Source organism: Protobothrops mucrosquamatus, unplaced genomic scaffold, assembly GCF_001527695.2.
Source record: "Protobothrops mucrosquamatus isolate PMUCROS unplaced genomic scaffold, P.Mucros_1.0 scaffold41, whole genome shotgun sequence".
In the NCBI taxonomy this organism is placed as follows: Eukaryota; Metazoa; Chordata; class Lepidosauria; order Squamata; family Viperidae; genus Protobothrops; species Protobothrops mucrosquamatus.
This window is the reverse complement of record NW_015386423.1, coordinates 799,057-805,404: the sequence shown is the minus strand read 5'-3', so window position 1 is coordinate 805,404 and position 6,348 is coordinate 799,057.

Genomic DNA, 6,348 nt, shown 5'->3' with positions numbered 1-6,348 from the left:
TCTTGCCGGAAGCAGGGCTAGAGCCTGGGGAGAGCTGGCTGCACGGCAGGCGACTGAGGCCCGGCCCGAGTCCACAGAGTGAGCAGTGGGGCTGGCAGGAGCAGCAGAGCCTGATGACGCTGAGCGGCTGGCTGCTCAGAGCATCCCCAAGTGCCAAATGCCCGCTTCCCCGGTCTGCGCTGGTGCCTGCTGGGGAGCTGCCAAATGAGGCTAATTAAGAGGTTTTCTCAGAGCAAATTAAACAGCGGTGGTTCTTCTTCCTTTCCCTGATGTTGCTCCCACTCAGCTCCGTTGCTGCTGGCACCTGGGTGCATCTGTGCCTGGCTTCTCTAGAAATTGGGTCTGGGGGTGGGGTCCTTTAGTCTTCTGGCCTCCAAAGAAGTGAAGTGAAGGGGGAGAAAGGAGGGACGCTCCCCCTTTCACTTCCCCAACAGCAGAAGCTGCTCTTGCCTGCAGCTTCCTGGGTTGCAAGGCTTCCCCCTCAGCGGAACCAGAAGAGGGGCCTACCACGCTGAGACGCCCACGTGCGCTGCCTTAGGAGAGGAAGCAGCATCCCACGAGCCTCCCTGCTCCTTCGTGGAAGGGCTGCCCTGGTCAGGAAGAGGACGGCCTGCAGATACCAGAAGAAACACAGGGGAAATGACCTCTCAGTCGCCCTCAACACACAACTGCCTTTTGCAGGTGACCCTGTCTGCCCGCTGGGTGCCTGGGCAAAGAAGCTGCCTATAGAAGCTGTTTTGGCTAACTGAGAGCCCAGATTGTGCCAGAAACGGTAGAATGGAAGCATCGGATCCCGCTAAGCTTCAGCTGCTCCTCAGCAAAAGTATTCTGGGATCTGCCCTTTTGCCATCCTTGGTTCCACCTGGTGTTATCTTCTTCCAACCCACCAGAACTTGTCTTTTGTGTGGAAGGATTCTTTTCCCTGACAAGAATCCTTCCACACAACCAAATCCAGCCAGAATCCTGACATTCCTGCACCACACAGGAATGGCAAAACCCAAGAACTTTGACGCATGCATTTGGTCAATGCACACACCTGGAGGTGCTGCTGGTCAGCAGCTTGTCAGGCGGTTTGCCCAGGGCAGACAGGCAGCCCTTCTTGGGCCAGGAGAGTCTGCCATGGCGCCCCCCCCCCTGTAAAGGCTGAGGAGCAACTGCAGTGGGGGCTGCCGTCCTATCCCTTTTCCCTCTTGACTCTGGATAATCAAAGTACAAGAGGGAAGCAGGGCAGCCAGGAACCTTGCTCTCGAAACAGGACATGGCTGCTGAGAGGGGGATGTGGCAGGGAACTCCACTGCTGAGGTGGAACAAAGACAGCTGCTGCTGCCCAGGGCTTGTGCTGGAGGCCAGGAGCCAAGGCCGAGGGCCCACCATGAGCAGCCACCAGCCAGGCTCTACAACAGCCCTAACTCAGCTTGTCTCCACACTTCTCTGTGAGACACAAACACCCCCTGATTGCCGCTTGGCCCATTCTGATCCAAGGCTGAGGAGAGCTCTGTGGGCAATCCCTGCTCCTTCCCACCCAAATGGAGGCCCGGAAGGGGTCTGGGCTTGGACTGGTGGGAGATCCCTTTTTGAGGGCACTTGGCAGTTCCAGGAAGAGGAGGGGTCCCCTGGGTAGAAGGGCAGAGGGCTCTTCCTCTAATTGGTGCCTGGCCTTGTCAGTGGTTCTGGGTGGACGACCGTCTTCCCCACAGGTCCCCTTCGTCCCCCTGGCCTTCCTGGGAATTATGGGCACTGCGTTCCACACATTTGGAAAGAAACCAGATGGGGAGGGGATCTTTTGCTGAGTCCCAAAAACTGATGTCATCAAAGCATCCACCAGCACATTCGTGATCATGCATGTGCTCTGCTGCCAAAGCAGCACATCCCCACATGTTGGCATTTTAATCGACCAAAACAGATTAAGTCTAACTAAGGAAGGGTGCATGAAACTAAACTTTGGGGCTGAGTTTCCGCTGAATTAATCCAGGTTTGGTAATTACAAAGTATGACAACTTATCACCTAAGCAGGCCAGCTGGGCTCAGCCACCAAGGTTAAAACCAAACTCTCTTTGCTGCTCCTGTGCTGACCAAACTGAGCACATTGTAGAAATACCAGCCTCTCCATCGGAGAGTCTTCAGGGGCTCCATTCCTACGCGAGCCTCTTTTCCCTGACAAGAATCATTCCACACAACCAAATAACATTCAACAACTTCCCAGCGGACTAGCTCCCTGGGATCACCCTGGGCTGCTTCTTGAGATCCCGGCCATCCAGCTTTTCTGGGATGCACCCTTCCCTCCAGGCAGCCAGGAAGGCTGGGTGGCCAAGGCGGCTGCACCGCCCTGGGCACCTCCACATGCTGATGAGCTTCAGTCTTGGGACTGCAGGGTGACCCTGATGTGCTGCCTTTGGCCAACGCAGGACCCCAAGGCTTGATGGCTCCTTCTCCGGAACCAGCATTGCTGGAACCGAGTCCCGGTGCTGCCAGCCCAAAGCGCAGCCCGCCATGCCCGCCCGCCCGGAGCCAGCCCTGAGCCGGGCAAGTGCCCGGGCGCCCCTTGGTCATCTCCTCCTCCTCCTCCAGCCGCCCAGCCCAGCCCTTCGGGGAGAGGGGAGTGTGGGGCGCCCTTCGACCGCCGCCTGAAAGTTCGGGGCGGGAGGGAAGCCCCCCCTTCCCCGCCGCCCACGCCGGGCTTACCGCTTCTACAGCCGGCCGGAGAGTCGGGCTCGGAGCCGCCGCCTCCTCCCCAGCCTGGCTGCGCCCGAGACTCTCCGCTGCGCGCGGCGGCGTTAACCCTTCGGCGTCTGGCCGGCCGTGGAGGCGGAGGCGGCGGGGGGGGGGCAGGGAGGGAGTCGGGCTCGGCGCGGGGCTCGGAGGGGGGGGGCAGCCCGTTTCCGCCCGGCTGGATCCCTCCACGCACTGCCTCCCGCGCAGAGCCCTGCGCTCTCACCAGCTGCAGCTGCGCGGGCTGGCCGACGCTCGGGAGCCCGTCCATCCGCTCCTTCGCGGGCTGGCCAGGGACTCCGGCGCCGCCGGGGGAGACGCCGCTCCGCGCCCCAGGAGCCCCGGTTCCGCCGCTGCCCCTCCTCGACCGCGCACCTTCGGGAGGCGGAGGGCGCCGGAGGAGCGTTGGCGGCGCAGATGCTCTCCTGGAGCGCTCCGGCGACTCCCGCGCTCCCTCTCGACGGCCGGCCGGGCAACCCGGGCGAAGGCGCGGTCAGGGCAGGTGCCGCCCTTCCCGGGCAGCGCCGCGCCGCGCCAAGGCAAAGGGGCTGCCCGGCCGCCGCCTTCGGATCTCGCGCCTCCCTCAGGGTCCCTGGGCGCCCCAAAGCCCATCAGCCCCTGCCCCAAACTCCTGCGGAAGACAGTGCCATTCCTCCCCCACTTTCCAGCTCTTGATTTGGCATTTCTCCGGCGGAAACCAGGCAGTTGAGTTGCTCTAAGGTTCCGCTTCCAAGCAACCGTTTGCCCCCCCCCGCAAGCCCCCTCCCCGAAGCTGCAAGCATGAGATCCTGATGCGAGGGAGGGGCGCCAGTCATCACTTAGCCCTGGCAAGATTTGGTGAGGAACCTGGCCGGTCCAGCACAAGGCTTGCCTCGGAGGTTATGCCCGAGGCTAACCTGCACTTGAAAATAACCAATAAATTGCTTCTGCGGGTTAATCGGCCTCACAGTCTGATCGGTTCCTTTGGACGATCAGTTTCCACTCTTGACGTCTCCACCATCTTACAAATACCTTGGCTGGTGATGTCATAAGAGACAAAACTAGCCTCAGTTCAGCTACCATTTTTTAAATTTGGGGAAAGCTGAAATCTACAGCTTACAGTGCCCCGTGGCAGCTCATCTACCCACAATTTACCCTTCTTGACGCTGCACCATTGCTGCCTGGGAAGTTCTGTGTTTAAGAGGCTCTGGGAAACCAGGTGAGGCTCCTCATCTGAGACTTATTTGTGGAAGAAGTTGGGAGACGTTGGTGAGCAGAGCCCTCTTCGCAGGAACTCACCATCCCTCTGTGTTGTCCTGCTTGACAATCTTCAAGTTGCAAGGAGGAACAATTTTCACCATCTTCCAGGGCCCGGAAAGCAAGTCCCAAGGGCACACCTGAGGGTCCTGGTCTGCTAGCCTTCAGCTTCTCATTTTTCCCTGTCAAGGCATCCTGCATCTCACCCCCTTACTACATTTTTGGTAGAACCACAAAATCTGGGCTCTTCACCAAAAACATTTTGGGCCAAGGGAGATCATGCTACCCCTGAATACTGCGTTGGTAATTGTACTGATGTTTATGTGTCTTTGGCAACGGAGTATCACAGCAGCTGTAGCAATAAATGCACAATAAATAATATGTACACTTTATAGATGCAGCTTAACTTGGAACAACTTACATCGTGCAATGGTTCCTTCCACACTATGAAACAGTAACAACTGCGCATCTCAGATACTTGGGAAGGACTCGATAGGTGGACAAAAATGCCAAATCAAGTCTAAACATCTGGCTGACCACATGACCAACCATAAAAATAATATAACAAAGTACAGATTATGCAAAAATGCAGAAGAAAATAGATTGTACATTCAGCTCATGCAAGAAAATCACACTGATAATAAACAATGACATCACACAGTCTCCAAATGATTCATTGGAACATCTGTAAAAATGATCATAATAAACAATTGGTGAGAACGTATGAGTTGAAAAAGAAGTTGGGAATAAGCAGATTAAAATATTGTGAATACAAACTGATAAAGTCTTGGCTCATAACACACCAAATTTAACTGTAGTTGAAAACAAGAAGGTGTGGATAATGGATATGGCAATACCAGGGACAGCAGAATAGAAGAGAAAGAATTCTAGATCACAAAGCATCAAGATCTAAAATTGAAATTGAATAGTGATGTCCCGGTGCCTGGAGGCCGTGCGAGTCTGGATGGGGAGGAACAGGCTTCGACTCAACCCGTCCAAGACCGAGTGGCTGTGGTTTCCGGCGTCACATCATAGCCAGTTGGTTCCATCTCTGGCTATCGGGGGCGAGTCATTAGCTCCCGCGGAGAGAGCCCGCAACCTGGGCGTCCTCCTGGATGCTCGGCTGTCTTTAGACGATCATGTGACAGCCGTGGCCAGGGGGGCTTTTCATCAGGTTCGCCTGATACGCCAGTTGCGCCCCTTTCTGGATCGTGACGCTCTACGCACGGTCACTCAAGCCCTCGTTGTTTCCCGCCTGGACTATTGCAACGCTCTCTACATGGGGCTCCNGGCCTCCTTAGGGTGCCGTCGGCCAGACAATGCCAGCTGGCGACCCCCAGGGGGAGAGCCTTCTCTGTGGCAGCTTCTGCCCTCTGGAATGACCTACCCCCGACCTACGTACAGTTGCGGACCTGCGCCTTTTTCGCCGAGCCCTGAAGGCTCATCTATTCCGTGCGGCCGGCCTGGCGTAGTTTGATTATGTTTTAGTGGGGGTTTTGTATGGGTATTTTTAGAGCAGGCCTGATATTTAATTTGATTTTAGACAGAAATTTGTGTATATCTATCGTGGTTTTTATTATCGCCTGTTCACCGCCCTGAGTCCCATAAGGGAGATAGGGCGGTATATAAATTCAATTAATAATAATAATAATAATAATAATAATAATAATAATAATAATAATAATAATAATAATAATAATAATAATAATAATGGCATAAATCAGCTGTTGTGTTCCCAGTGATTATTGGCACACTGAGTGCCACACAGAAAATTTTTGGACAGTACTTAGAAAATCTGACATTGGGCATTGAGGACATTTCCATCTGTCCATTGCAAATGGCCTCCCTGCTTGGATCCGCACATCTACTACACCAAATTTTGACATGCTCGGTTTTGGGGAAGAATTCAATATGAATGAAGGCCAACAGCCAACTAAAGAACCTGCAGCTCTGATTTCACATCATTGTGAATATAATAATAAATAACAGCCAATCTTATATAGCCAAACAAGAAAAGATTAATGCAGATACACCTTTGAAATGCTTCCTGTCAGCCTGTAAGTGGTAAATATTGTTTCCTTGCAGGTGTTGTTATTCTGAGGGCTTCAAGTTGTGGAGACTTCATGGCCTTCACTTGACTCCCTTCAGCTGCACAGCACTCAGGATCCCATCGGCCATAAACCAGGCAGGAGTTTCCTAGGTCAGGCCCGATGCCTGGAGGCTGTAAGGGTCTGGATGGGGAGAAACAGACTCAGGCTCAACCCTTCCAAGACCGAGTGGCTGTGGCTACCGGCGTCTCGGCATAGTCAGCTGACTCCATCGCTGACTATAGGGGGCGAAATTTTGGCTCCCTCGGAAAGGGTTCGCAATCTGGGTGTCCTCCTGGATTCACGGCTGACACTG